The sequence below is a fragment of the Oryx dammah genome, unplaced genomic scaffold (genome assembly GCF_014754425.2).
Source record: "Oryx dammah isolate SB20612 unplaced genomic scaffold, SCBI_Odam_1.1 HiC_scaffold_17, whole genome shotgun sequence".
Taxonomy (NCBI): Eukaryota; Metazoa; Chordata; class Mammalia; order Artiodactyla; family Bovidae; genus Oryx; species Oryx dammah.
This window is the reverse complement of record NW_024070201.1, coordinates 54395992-54411893: the sequence shown is the minus strand read 5'-3', so window position 1 is coordinate 54411893 and position 15902 is coordinate 54395992. Positions and strand designations below refer to the sequence as shown.

Below are 15902 nucleotides of genomic sequence, written 5' to 3'. Positions count from 1 at the left end.
TGATATACCCATTACCTGTATTTTGCCTTTCTTAATGAATCTGGTACTGTGCATAGTGTTTCTTAACTATTTTAGAAATCTTAGCTCTCTCTCTCTCCTCTTCCATCTGAAGCATTGGTAGATTCCTTTCTTCCAGCTCATTTATTCTGTCTTCCATTTCTGTATTTCAAATGCTGTTTCATGCATTCTTCATCATATCTGTTGAGTTCTTAAGCTCCAGAATTTGGATTTGGTTTTTTTTAGAATTGAAACTTCCCAAAAGCTAAAACAAAAAACAAAACAAACAAAAAACCCCACACCTCTAAATAACCCATAGAAAAAAGGGGAGAAATCTCAGAGAAAATTGCATATGTTTTACATTGAATCAGAAAAAAAAAAACATATTAAAATGGGCGGAGCTTCCCTGGTGATCCTGTGGCCAATGCAGGGAACAAAGGTTTGATCCCTGGTCCGAGGAGATCCCACATGCCACAGAGCAACTAAGCACATGTACCACAACTACTGAGCCCATGCTCCTAGAGCACATACTCAACAATGAGAAGCCACCGCAGTGAGAAGCTTGCACACTGCAAAGAAGGGTAGCCCCCAGTTGCTGTAGCTAGAGAAAGCCCACACACAGTAATGAAGACTCAGCACAACCAAAAATGCATAAAAGTTTTTAAAAATTGGTGGAATACAACTACGGCAGTGACTGGAGAAAAACTCCTGGGATTATCTGCTTATGTTAGGAAAGAAGGGTCTCAAATCAAAAATGTAAGCTTCCTCTTTAATAAGCTAGAAAAAGAGCAAATTTAACTTGAAGTAAACAGAAGAGAAGAAAAAAATAAGCGCAAATCAGTGAAATGGAAACAGAAATAGAAAACATCAATGAAACAAAAGTTTATTCTTTAGAGATCAACAAAATTGATAAACATCTAGTCAATTGACCAAGACAAAAAGAAAATACACAAATTTCACACATTAGGAATGAAAGAATGTTCATTAACAAAGGTAATAATGAAAGTGAATAGTGGAGCGTGGAGCTGGCTCATATTGGCTCATAAGAACTAAATAGATTTCAGAGCTTTCAGAACCAGTTGTTAATCCAGTTGTAAAATTAGGCATGGTTCCATGTGCATAAATCTGCCAATTCAGATGAAATGGAACAATTCTTTGTATCATGAAAATTCAATTAACAATTGAATTTTTAAAAAGAAGTTGAGCCAAACTGAAGATTATAACCAGGAGACAGACTCTCAAAAGCTCTTAGAACTGTTCTAGTAGTTGACGTTCAAGGCACTAGTCATTAGGTTTTCAAGACAAAAGATCATACATCACAATGACATGCTGACCTCTCTCATCTAGGCCGACAACATGCCATCCAGACTAAGGAAGACCCAGAAACTTAGGGGCCACATGAGCCACAACCACATGGACAAACACCGAAAACACCTAGGAGGCCAAGGTAATGTGGGTAGCATGCATGACCACAGGATCAACTTCGACAGCTATCACCCACGATACTCTGGGAAAGTTGGTATGAGGCATTACCACTAAAAGAAGAACCAGAGTTTCTGCCCAAATATCAACCTTGATAAATTGTGGACATTAGTCAGTGAGCAGACCCAAGTAAATGCTGCCAAGAACAAGACAGGTGCTGTTCTTATTACTGATGTGGTGCAATCTAGGAGCTTTCCCTTCCCCAGAACTTTGCAGTAAATAGCTTGTAGTAAATAAAGTTCTGGGGAACGGAAAGCTCCCAAAGCAACCTGTCATCATGAAAGCCAAATTCTTCAGCAGGAGAGCTGAGAAGATTAAGCATGTAGATGGGGCTTGTGTCTTGGTGGCTTAAAGTCACATGCTGAGAAATTAATTAAATGTTAACAAGTGCTTTTCAAAAAAAAAAAAATGACATGCTGACATTTTACATAACATTCACCAAAGCTAAACAGACCAGATAAGCACATATAAAGTGAGCAGAAAGTCACCATGAACCCTTGCAAAGTTGAGAAAGAATGCTAATCTTTTAAGACATCACATTAGTAGCATCAGAAAAAAAGTAAAAATTGATGTTTCTAGTAAAGCAGTCATTCCCATCTTTGAGATCTTGTTGATGTTCAAGGAAGAAGCACATTGCACATTGAAGGGGTGGGGTCGGGGGAAGGAGGGCCAAAAGACAGAGAAAGAGCATTTTATCCTTAAATTTTCTTGTCCTGCCTTGAAATATAAATTTTATCTTTTGAAAATCTCAATCAGAAATACATAAAGAAACTGACATTGTAGTGTAAAAACTTTCAACAGAAAATTCCAGATGCAGGTGTGCTCACTGGTGAATTCTACAGTTGTACAAGAAAAAAATTATACTGATTCCACAATCAGTGGATTCTAGAAAATCCAACAAGAGAGCATAATTCCCAGTGTAATTTGATCAGCCCACTATTTCTCTGATAACAAACAAAAGCATTTTCATAAACCTCAGGACTGATATCCCTCATGAATATAGATTGAAATAACCTCAACAAAATCCAACAACAAGTAAAAAGAGCATATCTTAATCAAAGGGGTTTTATCATGAGAATGCACGGTTGGTGCTTACAGTTTAAAAATGAATGATTTTTTATCATATTGACATACACGAAGAAAGTCATATAATCTCAATATATGCAGATCATTTGATATAATTCAGTTCTGTTCTTCCTTTTAAAAAAAACTCTTTGTTTAAACTAAAAAATAGAGACTTTCTTAACTTGATAGAGGTAATCTCTGGTATACTTATAACTATTATTATACTAATGGTGAAAGACTGAATTAATTCATTTTCCATAAGACTTGGAAAAAGAAAGGATAATTATTAAAAATTCTATACCTAGGCATATTGCATTCAAATTGCAGAAAAAGACAAAAAATTCTCTAAAGAAGTCAGCCAGGAGGAAAAATATCCTTACCTATTGAAGAACAAAGATAAGAATTACATCAGACTTCCCATCGGTCTTGAAACCACGCATACAAGAAAAGAGTAGACTATTTATAATAGCAAAAAGCATCAAAAGAAGTTCTTCAGAGAGAAGGAAAACAATATAGATGAGAAACTCAAATCTCCGTAGAAAGAGAAAGAGCATCAGAAAGGGAATATGTAACTCCTAAATAAATTTTTTTATTTAGTATAAAACTTCTAATAGAATATATAGTAGAAAATTGTGGTAACCTTGGGTTACATAAAGAGTTCTTGGAACATCAAAAGCATCTTTAAAAGAAAACTGGATAAATTAGATGTCATGAAAATGAAAAGCTTTTGCTCTGTGAAAGACATTGTTGATATTTCAAGACAAGGAAAAGGGTAAAAGTGATATAGACGTAATATATCTAATTGTATTATCCTTGCTTGTAAGTGCTATAGTCAGGTTTGCATCATGAAAGAGACAGCTTTTGATATTTTGCTGAGAAATAGCACATAATTGGGGATGTAAAAAACTTAATTTATTTTTTCTGAATTTAGGATCCTATGCTTGGAAGATAACATAAAAATGTTATGGTATATAGTTTATTTAATTTTGGAGAGTTAGGTAACTAAGAACAGAGACTAATTCTAGTTTTGTTATCAACCATACTGCTAAACACTTTTAAAATAAAAATAGCAGAACCTAACAATTATAAGGAAATTGAATTCCTTAAAAAGTAAAAAACATTTGTTTTTGTTATCTAAAAATAATAAAGGGCATGCCAAAGTTAGGACATGCAATAATGAAGCACAAGTTATTTGAGGGAAATATGGGACCTTTGCTAAGTGGACAGATGACGACCCACAATGTTCAGTCCACATTTTAAGGAGAAGACCAAATACTCAAAGATCCATTTGGCATTTTAACAAAGATAAAATTGAATTATAGTCATACAATAATGTCACGTTTATCAGCAGAAATTCAAAAGCCCTTTAACTATCTTTTTAAATGAGTTAAACTGAACTAACTTTGTCCAAATTTTGATCCATTTAATTGCTTCTTACCACACTCATTATTTGTAGATATTACAAGCGGAAGCAAATATATCAACAGTTCTCCTCCCTCAAATCTTACATAATTTATTGTACACACTCACTTGCCTTTAATTATATTTTGTTTCACATTCTAGAACAACCAAATACTTTCAGCTCTTTCACTAAACACACTGTTTAGTTCACTTGAATAGCCTTATTCTAGCATGATATGTATGTATAGTGGGAAATAATACACCCAAGGAAAGAATCCTAGCATCAGGGCTGAATTTTAATCCTGCAGTTGTTCACTGTTGAGTTGAATGATTGGACGTGTCACTTATAGTTTACCTATTAGTTGAATAATTGTACTTGTCATTTTTTAAGCTTTAGTTTTCCCATTTTTAGTATATGCTGTGGTAAAATTAAATAGTGCATTTGGTGTTGGGTTTTGTTTTTTTTTTTTTTTTCAAATTGCATCTTACTGATACCGTAGTCCAACTCTAAGAAGAGCCCAAAATAATTTTCAGTGACCACTGTCATGAAACATATTATGTTTTATTTGTCTGTGTATCTTACCTCCCTTACTAAACTGAATATTTTGAAAATAGAATTTGTGGTTTAGGAGCACACAGAGTATGCTTGCTGAATAAATGATTGTCTAGTATCCGGGGCTTAGTAAGCAAATCTTACACTCCTTTCTTCTTATCAATGTCATAGGAAATGTACAATTAATGACACTGGTAAGTTAAATTTCCTGAAACACTGCATTCCTAGTAGCATCCACTGCTGCAAAACCGAGGCAATGCAAGTCCTTTTGATTACATTTAATAAACCCTTCCCTTATCAAGCCACAGTTCAGTTCAGTTCAAGTCTCTCAGTCATGTCCGACTCTTCGCAGCCCCAGGGACCACAGCACGCCAGGCCTCCCTGTCCATTACCAATTCCCAGATTCAAGCCACAGTTGGTCTTTAATCCAGTACAACATGAAGTGTTGGCAGTGATACTGGTTGGACAAAAATAAATCCAGGGCTTCACTATTTTCCATAACTACTCAGGCTAAGGAATTTAAACAGTTATGGTGTACACCTAAGGCTTGGATTGTGTCTTTTATCACATCAGCCAAAGTGAAAGACACATTTTTTAAATCACTTCAATTATTCAGTTCCTGGTGGTGGGGATCCATATCCTTAGAGGGCTGTTTCCTAGGAAATATGCTATTCTTCATATGCTTTATATGCAGATGTTGTTTACTGAGAGTTTGGAGAGTCCTGCAGTTGGAGAGATCTAACTGGCCCAGAACATCTAACCCTGCCATTGGTTACCATCAAAAAGCCTGATTTCTACATAGTTAAAGAACACAGGAGTTATACAAGAAAAATACTGTCAACTTTGATAAACTTTGATAAAGTATATTTTCTTTAAAAATTGTCGTGACAGTCATTCAACTATTACACCACAAGTTCATTTTTATCTTTTTCTAGGCCAGGGCCTTTGAAAATTGTCATGACAGTCATTCAACTGTTACACCACAAGTTCATTTTTATCTTTTTCTAGGCCAGGGATGTTTCTTTTCATTTAGGTACTACTTACTGGTGGCTCAGAGGTTAAAGCATCTGCCTGCAATGCAGGAGAGCTGGGTTCAATCCCTGGGTTGGGAAGATCCCCTGGAGAAGGAAATGGCAACTCCAGTATTCTTGCCTGGAAAATCTGATGGACACAGGAGGCTGGTGGGCTATACTCCACAGGGTAGCAAAGAGTCGGACATGACTGAGCGACTTCACTTTCACTACAAAAATAATCGTTATTAATAAAATTTCAAGTTGTCTGCACTAGTAACATCTTGGAGGAACTTTAGAGTGATGATTGTGTAGAAAAGCTTAGAGTTAGGCAAATTATTATTTTTAGTAAGAGAAACATGATCGGCTAAATCGAACGTATATAACCGTAGGACTTCCCTGGTATTCCAGTGGTTAAGAATTCACCTGCCAGTGAAGGGGGAAAGGGCTTGATCCCTGGCTTGGGAAGATTCCTCATGCTGCAGGGCAACTAAACCCATGTGCCACAACTACTGAATCCACATGCTGTAACTGCTGAAGCCAGCCTGCCCTAAAGCCCATGCTCTACAAATGAGGCCACCACAATGAGAAGCTTGTGCACTGCAACTGAATAGCTCACATGCAGCCTAAATAAATAAATTCTTTAAAAGTGTATAACCTTAAATCAATAAAAAGAAAATGTGGCCAGAAAGATATGGAATGAAAGCATTCGAAGGAGAGTCTAGCATTTAACAAGAGAATCTTTTCCCATTGCTCTTTGAGGAAAGCTGTTCTACTTAATGCACCTGTTTGCTCATGCCAGGCATGTAGGGTCAACTGTTGACTTCCTGTGGTTCTCTAGGCAGCCTGAGTTTATAATCTCTAATGAGTGTGACTTTCCAATTGTTGTCAGATGGGGGTTGTAATTTTAGTTGGGAAATGTGTATCCAAGGATCAAGTCCTTCTACTTTAATAGCTCTGTTGGAGTTAAGAGTATTCAGTACAGTCCTCTCCGGTGATGTTCAATGGCAGTCTCTCTATGAGCTGTTCTCTGTACACTGGACTTCACTGCTGCGATGGTTGGCAAGGAAAAGCAACCTGTTCTGTTAATGATTCGACTGAGATATATTGCTTTACCCCTTATAATATTTACCTAAAAGAGTTTTGGTAAATTTTAGCTGAAAAGTTTTGAAGCTAGAGTAGAGATATTTCCAAAATGTAGGCCTGCAAGTGGCCAATTGACAGAAGATAATCTAGGGTTCCGTGAGGCGGTGAAATACAGGGGAGACTGGCATGCTGCAGTCCATGGGGTCACAAAGAGTTGGACACAACTTATGAACTGAACAGCAGTAACACCAAATCTAGGATTACCTGGTGGGAAAGAACACAAAGCCTAAGAGAAAAAAGAGTGGTCCTTAAGGGTATGGGTTGTCAAGAGTATCTGACAGTTTGGCTGATTTCAGTTTTTACATATCATGTATTCTCCCAGTTTTCTAGAGTGTCTGTATGTTTAAGGACAGGAAATTTTTTTAGTATGGAGCTAAGCTTTACCTAATTCAAAGTAAAACTTCCAACAAAATGTTTTCACCTATCACTGGATAGCTCAGTTGGAATGGCTTAGGTACAGACCACAAATATGTAAGTTTTTTAAGCCATTTTAAGTTGCAGTGAAATTATCTGGGACACTCCCAAAATAAACACACAATTACTAGTACAAATTCATAATGCACAGAGGGAAGAAACTGTACAGCATCTATTTGGACATCCTCAAAGGATCCTTTGGGCAAGGTGCCTTTCATATCCGACTTTTATAGTTTTTTCTAGGATTGTGTTGGTTATAGATGAGGGAAGAACTGCTCATATCTTCTGATGTCTTGGAAAGTTATGCCATCAATGTTCATTTAATACTGTAGTGAGTTTGAACTTACCTGGTGTCCCAGTGGTAAGAGTTCTCCTACCAGTTCTGGGGACGTGGGTTCAACCCCTGGTCTAGGAAGATTCTGTGGCAATTAATCCCATGCACAACTGCTGAAGCCCAGGTGCCCCAGAACCCATGCTCCACAACAGTGGAAGCCACTGCAGCAAGAAGTCTGTGCTCTGCAACCAGAGAGTAGCCCCCAGTTGCTCCAGCTAGAGAAAGCTCATGCACAAAGACCCAGCACAGTCAATATAGATATAGATATATGCATGTATATATACATACATACATACATACTGTAGTCAGTTTATCCCTACTGTAGTGAGTTGTATCATGGAAGATTTGAAGAAATACCTGTTTGAATTTAATTGGTACTACCAGGTTGCCATCATAAATCTCAAAACCTAAGTAGTTCTAGTGTTTCTTTTCGGAATTGGGAGTCAAATGCTATACATCAGTGTGATGGAATTTGTGATCTCCATAGACTGATCTGTCTTCTGTGAAAGAGGCCCTTGTCAAGGACTTTAGTCAGAGCGTTCTTGTAGTTTGATGATCTGCGGAAACCTTTCCTCTAATGTCTCATCTTACTGGCTATGTGCCCAGTCACTCAGTCATGTCCGACTGTTTGTGACCCCATGGACTGGATGGAGCCTGTCAGGCTCCTCTGTCCGTGGAATCCTCCAGGCAAGAATACTGGAGTGGGTGGCCACTTCCTCCTCCAGGGGTTCTTCCCAACCCAGGAACTGAACCTGTGTCTCCCGCCCTGTCAGGTGGATTCTTTACCAACTGAGCCACCTGGGAAGCCTCCTACAGGCTATGAGTAGATGATTAATGTTGCCAAGTGTGCCATTTTTCTCCCCTGAGGCAAAGATAAAAAGCCTTACTCCTAGATCAAGGAATAGGCATTAATAAACAATGAGTCTTTGATGTCTGTTAACTTGTTAATAGATTAGACCAAATTTAGATTTGACCTCCTGTTCTGTATACTTTTAAAGAGAAAGATTTATGGTTATCTGGAAGATCAAGAAGGTGAGCAAGTTCAGCAAAGATGAATGTTGAATAAATATTTTGAAATCACTGAAGGTCTTTTTGGTTTCTATTTTTTGAGAATGGTTCCAGGATGTCTGATTAAGTCAAATCACATGGACACATTTCATAAATGCTTCCTTCTTTAATCTTAAAGAACCAGTTAATCCCAGAAATCATCTTTAGTGATTTAGTGGTTGACCCTTGATAATTTTGAAAAATTTGCAATCTCCCATTGCATTTTGTCTCTCCTTAGCCAATATATCATGGTGTAGATCAGGAGCTGGCAAACTACAGCCTGCTGTCCAGTTCAGTTCACTAGCCGTTCTGTATGGCCTGCAAAGTAAGAATGGTTTTTGTATTTTTAAATCATTGGAAACAATCAAAAGAGTAATATTTCAAGATGTGTAAAATATAAAACTCAAGTTTTGTTTTAGTTCAACCTATAAAGTTTTATTGGAACACAGCTATGCTTATTCACTTATGAACAGTTCACAGCTGTTTTTGCACTGTAATAGTTCAATAGTTGAGACAGAGCTGTGACTACGCAAAGTAAAAATAATATTTGTATCTGCTCCTTCACACATAAGTTTGCTGAACTCTGGATAATGAACTATTATTTTATAGAGTTAAGTTTACCCTTAGAAGTTTTATGAATAAAATCATAGATTCAATCTTAAGAATTTCAAGGTGGGTTACTGCATAGCCTTAAGACCTTGGTTTAAGACTTAAGTAGAATGACTCTTCAGAAAAGCTGAAACATAACTTCCCAGGCAAATTGTTGATTTTGCCCTGGTCAGGGCAGGCAGTGTTGATGATCTTCATCATATGAGACACAATGACAGTAAATATAGAACCCAAAAGAGTACATTTGGGTTACGCAAACTAGAAAATGAGGTATAATTCTTTGGTTAAGAACTCACAGATAGTGAATGAATTTATATCCTCCGCTGTCTCAGTTTGGGGGTTTAAAAAAAATCATAAAATAGATACATTGCTTGGACTAATACAAGATATAGTTAAACCTTGTTTTATCAAGTCTGTTATAGTTGAGTTAGATCTTCCTTAAATTCAGCATTAGGATTTCAGGCAAAAGTTTCACTCAAGTCATTGTGAACTCTTATGGATTTTACTCTGATTATTCTAGATCTTTTCTCCTCAGGAATTCTGCTACCATGACCATTTATTTATTTATTTATTGAATCAACGTACTAGTGTCTATAGCTACAATTTGATAAAGTACAGTCAAAATTGGAAAAGGAGTACGTCAAGGCTGTATATTGTCACCCTACTTATTTAACTTATACGCAGAGTACATCATGAGAAATGCAGGGCTGGAGGAAGCACAAGCTGGAAGGAATCAGGATTGCTGGGAGAAATATCAATAACCTCAGATATGCAGATGACACCACACTTACGGTAGAAAGTGAAGAACTAAAGAGCCTCTTGATGAAAGTGAAAGAGGAGAGTGAAAAAGTTGGCTTAAAACTCAACATTCAGAAAACTAAGATCATGGCATCTGGTCCCATCACTTCATGTCAACTAGATGGGGAAACAGTGAAAACAGTGACAGACTTTATTTTTCTGGGCTCCAAAATCACTGCAGATGGTGACTGCAGCCATAAAATTAAAAGACACTTGCTCCTTGGAAGAAAAGTTATGACCAACCTAGGCAGCATATTAAAAAGCAGAGACACTACTTTGCCAACAAAGGTCCATCTAGTAAAAGCTATGGTTTTTCCAGTGGTCATGTCTGGATGTGAGAGTTGGACTGTGAAGAAAGCTGAGCACTGAAGAATTGATGCTTTTAAACTGTGGTGTTGGAGAAGACTCTTGAGAGACCCTTGGACTGCAAGGAGATCCAACCAGTCCATCCTAAAGGAAATCAGTCCTGAATATTCATTGGAAGGACTGATACTGAAGCTGAAACTCCAAAACTTTGACCACCTGATGCAAAGAACTAACTTGCTTGAAAAGATGCTGGGAAAGATTGAAGGTGGGAGGAGAAGGGGACACCAGAGGATGAGATGGTTGGATGGTATCACCAACTCAATGGACATGCGTTTGAGTAAACTCCGGGAGTTCATGATGGACAGAGAAGCCTGGCGTGCTGCAGTTCATGGGGTTGCAAAAAGTCGAACACGACTGAGCGACTGAACTGAACTGACTGAGAGTAAGGAACAATCCAGGATTTGTGAAGTTTGAAGCTTATGTAATTTTTAAAAAAATAAAAATAAATAAATGGGCTTCCCTGATAGTTCAGTTGGTAAGAGTGCATCTGCAATGCAAGAGACCCCGGTTCAATTCCTGGGTTGGGAAGATCCCCTGGAAAAGGGATAGGCTACCCACTCCAGTATTCTTGTGCTTCCCTTGTGGCTCAGCTAATAAAGAATCCACTTGCAAAGCAGGAGACCTGGGTTTGATCCATGGCTGGAGAACTGAGAGACTACCTACTCAAGTATTCTGGCCTGGAGAATTCCATGGGCTGTATAGTCCATGAGATCTCAAAGAGTGACTGAACTGACTGAACTGTAGAATTTTCTTCAGCTCCTGATACTAATTTGTCTGTGGTGCCTTTATTCTAGCTGTTCTTTTTCAAAAAAGATTCCTAACATAAAATTTTTAGGAAAGTGCTATAGAGAAGAAATGAGTGTTATATGACAGTAGTCTCAAAATAACAGTTATAGGTTGGTAAATGGAAACGGACTTAATATTGTTAGAAATTCTCTCTGCATGAATAGTTTTAGTACTCTGAGCAACCTGGTTTACTTCCATAGTGGGATTAATAGTAAAAGTAGTGGCACCTGTTATCAATAAGAAAATGATATTATTGTTCATTTAAGTTTACAGCTGGTTTTCAGAATTATCTGTTGAGTGATAATCTTTCCCTCTAAGTGGCATCACTGAGAAGATTTTACATAATTGTCCTTTTTTAAAACTAAAGATTTATTGACTTAAAACATTATATTAGTTTCAAGTAGACAACATGGTGATTTGATATTTTTATACATTACATAATGATCACTACAATGAGTCTGCCTACATCTGTCACCATACAAAGTTATTATTATATTATTGACTATATTTCCTTTGCTGTACATTATGTTTCTCTGACTTGTATATTTTATAACTGGAAGTTTGTACGTCGTTGTTGTTTAGTTGCCCAGTCATATCTGATTCTTTGTGACCCCACTGGACTACAGCATGCCAGGCCTCCCTGTCCCTCACCATCTCCTGAAATTTGCCCAAGTTCATATCCATTGCATCAGTGATGTCATCCAACCATCATCCTCTGACGCCCTCTTCTCCTGCCCTCAATCTTTCCCAGCATCAGGGACTTTTGTACCTCTTAATCTTACCTGTTTTATCCATCACTTCTTCCCTTTAGCATTCACTACTTCATTTTCTGTGTCTATGATGTTCCATTTTGTTATATTTGTTTGTTTTGTTTTGTTTTACTTTTTTAAAATTTATTTTTTTATTGAAGGATAATTGCTTTACAGAATTTCGTTGTTTTCTGCCAAACCTCAAGATGAATCAGCCATAGGTATACATATAAACCCTCCCTTTTGAACCTCCCTCCCACCTCCCTCCTCATCCCACACCTCTAGGTTGATACAGAGCCCCTGTTTGAGTTTCCTGATCCATACAGCAAATTCCCACTCACTATCTATTTTACATATGGTAATGTAAGTTTCCATGTTACTCTTTCCATACATCTCACCCTCTCCTCCCCTCTCGCCATGTCCATAAGTCTATTCCCTGCCTAATTCTTCAATGCTGCCCTGTAAATAAATTTGTCAGTACCATTTTTCTACATTCCATATATATGTATTAGAATACAACATCTCTTTTTTACTTCACTCTATATAATAGGTTCTAGGTTCATCCACCTCATAAGAACTGACTCAAATGCATTCCTTTTGCAGCTGAGTAATATTCCATTGTGTATATGTACCACAACTTCTTTACCCATTCATCTGTCAGTGGACATCTAGGTTGCTTCCATGTTCTAGCTATTGTAAATAGTGCTGCAGTGAACAATGGGATACATGTGTCTTTTTCCATTTTGGGCTCCTCGGGGTATATACCTAGGGGTGGGATTGCTGGGTCATATGGTGGTTTTATTCCTAGTTTTTTAAGGAATCTTCATACCATCCTCCATAGTGGCTGTATCAACCTACATTCCCACTGGCAGTGCAAGAGTGTTCCCTTTTTTCCACACCCTCTACAGCATTTATTGTTTATAAATTGATGGGCCATTCTGACCAGTGTGAGATGATATCTCATTGTAATGTTGATTTACATTTCTCTAATAATGAGCATTGTTGAGCATTTTTTTCATGTGAATGTTAGCCATCTGTATGTCTTCTTTATGAAATGTCTGTTTAGGTCTTTTTCCCACTTTTTCATTGGGTTGTTTGTTTTTCTGGCATTGAATTGTATGATCTTCTTGTATATTTTGGAAATTAATTCTTTGTCAGTTGTTTCATTTGCTGTCATTTTCTCCCATTCTGAGGGTTGTCTTTTCACCTTGCTTACAGTTTCCTTTGCTGTGCAAAAGCTTTTGATTTAATCAGGTCCCACTTATTTACTCTTGTTTTTATTTCCATTACTCTAAGAAGTGGGTCATAGAGGATCTTGCTTTGACTTATTACATCAAGTGTTCTGCCTATGTTTTCCTCTAAGAGTATTACAGTTTCTGGAATTACATTTAGGTCTTTAATCCATTTTGAGTTTTTCTTTGTGTATGGTGTTAGGAAGTGTTCTAATTTCATTCTTTTACATGTAGCTGTCCAGTTTTCCCAGCACCATTTATTGAAGAGGCTTTCTTTGCCCCATTGTATATTCTTGCCTCCTTTGTCAAAATTAAGGTACCCATAAATGCATGGGTTTATTTCTGGGATTTCTATGTTGTTCCATTGGTCTATGTTTCTGTTTTTGTGCCAGTACCATACTGTCTTGATGACTGTAGCTTTGTAGTAAAATCTGAAGTCAGGAGCTTGATTCCTCCAGCTCCACTCTTCTTTATTAAGACTACTTTGGCTATTCAGGGTCTTTTGTGTTTCCATATGAATTGTGAAATTTTTTGTTCCAGTTCTATGAAAAATGCCATTGGTAATTTGACGGGGATTGCACTGAATCTGTAGACTGTGTTTGGTAATATAGTCATTTTCACAATATTGATTCTTCCTACCCAGGAACATAGAATATCTCTCCATCTGTTTATGTTATCTTTGATTTCTTTCACCAGTGTCTTAAATTTTCTGTGTACAGTTCTTTTGTCTCCTTAGGTAAGTTTATTCTGAAATACTTAATTCTTTTTGTTGCAGTGGTGAATGGGGTTGATTATTTAATTTCTCTTGCTGATTTTTCATTGTTAGTATATAGAAATGCAAGTGATTTCTGTTATTGATTTTGTATACTGGAACTTTGCCAAACTCACTGATTAGCTCTAGTAATTTTCTGATACTATCTTTAGGGTTTTCTATGTACAGTATCATGTCATCTGCAAACAGTGAGTGCTTTTCTTCTTCTTTTTGATCTGGGTTCCTTGTATTTATTTTTCTTCTCTGATTGCTGTAGCTAGGACTTCCAGAACTACGTTGAATAATAGGGGTGAAAGTGACACCCTTGTGTTGTTCCTGATCTTCGGGGGAATGCTTTCAGTTTTTCACCATTGAGAATAATGTTTTCTGTAGGCTTATATGGAATTTCAGTTGAGCTATTTCAAATCCTGAAAGATGATACTGTGAAAGTGCTGCACTCAGTATGCCAGCAAATTTGGAAAACTCAGCAGTGGCTACAGGACTGGAAAAGGTCCGTTTTCATTCCAATCCCAAAGAAAGGCAATGCCAAAGAATGCTCAAACTACCACACAATTGCACTCATCTCACACGCTAGTAAAGTAATGCTCAAAATTCTCCAAGCCAGGCTTCAGCAATACATGAACCATGAACTTCCTGATGTTCAAGCTGGTTTTAGAAAAGGCAGAGGAACCAGAGATCAAATTGCCAACATCTGCTGGATCATCAAAAAGCAAGAGAGTACCAGAAAATATCTATTTCTGCTTTCTTGAATATGCCAAAGCCTTTGACTGTATGGATCACAATAAACTGTGGAAAATTCTGAAAGAGATTGGAATACCAGACCACCTGACCTGCCTCTTGAGAAACCTATATGCAGGTCAGGAAGCAACAGTTAGAACCGGACATGGAACAACAGACTGGTTCCAAATAGGAAAAGGAGTACGTCAAGGCTGTACATTGTCACCCTGCTTATTTAACTTCTATGCAGAGTACATCATGAGAAACGCTGGGCTGGAAGAAGCAAAAGCTGGAATCAAGACTGCCAGGAGAAATATCAACAACCTCAGGTATGCAGATGACACCACTCTTAAGGCAGAAAGTGAAGATGACCTAAAGAGCCTCTTGATGAAAGTGAAAGAGGAGAGTGAAAAAATTGGCTTAGAGCTCAACATTCAGAAGACAAAGATCATGGCATCTGATCCCATCACTTCATTGGAAATAGATGGGGAAACAGTGGAAACAGTATCAGACTTTATTTTTCTGGGCTCCAAAATCACTGCAGATGGTGATTTCAGCCATGAAATTAAAAGACGTTTACTCCTTGGAAGGAAAGTTATGACCAACCTAGACAGCATATTAAAAAGCAGAGATATTACTTTGTCAACAAAGGTCTATCTAGTCAAGGCTATGGTTTTTCCAGTAATCATGTATGGATATGAGAGTTGGACTGTGAAGAAAGCTGAGCGCCAAAGAATTGATGCTTTTGAACTGTGGTGTTGGAGAAGACTCTTGAGAGTCCCTTGGAATCAAGTCCTGGGTGTTCATTGGAAGGACTGATGCTGAGGCTGAAACTCCAACACTTTGGCCACCTTATGCAAAGAGTTGACTCATTGAAAAAGACCCTGATGCTGGGAGAGATTGGGGGCAGGAGGAGAAGGGGACGACAGAGGATGAGATGACTGGATGGCATCACCGACTCGATGCACATGAGTTTCAGTGAACTCCGGGAGTTGGTGATGGACAGGGAGGCCTGGCAAGCTGCGATTCATGTGGTCTCAAAGAGTCAAACACGACTGAGCAACTGAGCTGAACTGAACTGAACTATAATATGTTGAGGCCCTTACTATGTTGAGGTAGGTTACTTCTATGCCAATTTTTTGAGGAGTTTTAGTCATAAATGGGCTGAATTTTGTCAAAGTGTTTTGGTTTTTAGATTCCACACATAAATGAAACTTGTGGAACAGCTTGAAAAGGACAGATGTTAATTCTTCTGTAAAGGTTTGGTATAATTCACCTGTGAAACTGGCTGGGATTTTGTTGTAGGGAGTTTTTTTGCTTATCAGTTTCATTACTAATAATTGTCCTGTTCATGCTTTCTGTTTCTTCCATATTCATTCTTGACAGAGTGTACATTGGTAAGATGTACAACAATTCTAAGTTGT

General features: G+C 37.6%; 1 protein-coding gene and 1 pseudogene across 1 annotated transcript in view; both read left to right on the top strand.

The window, feature by feature from the left end:
* LOC120875959 (glycerophosphodiester phosphodiesterase domain-containing protein 4-like) overlaps positions 1-15902 on the top strand; it is an 83340-nt gene that overhangs the window by 24177 nt on the left and 43261 nt on the right. The gene's annotated exons all lie outside the window — the stretch shown is intronic.
* LOC120876819 lies at positions 1354-1831 on the top strand (annotated as a pseudogene).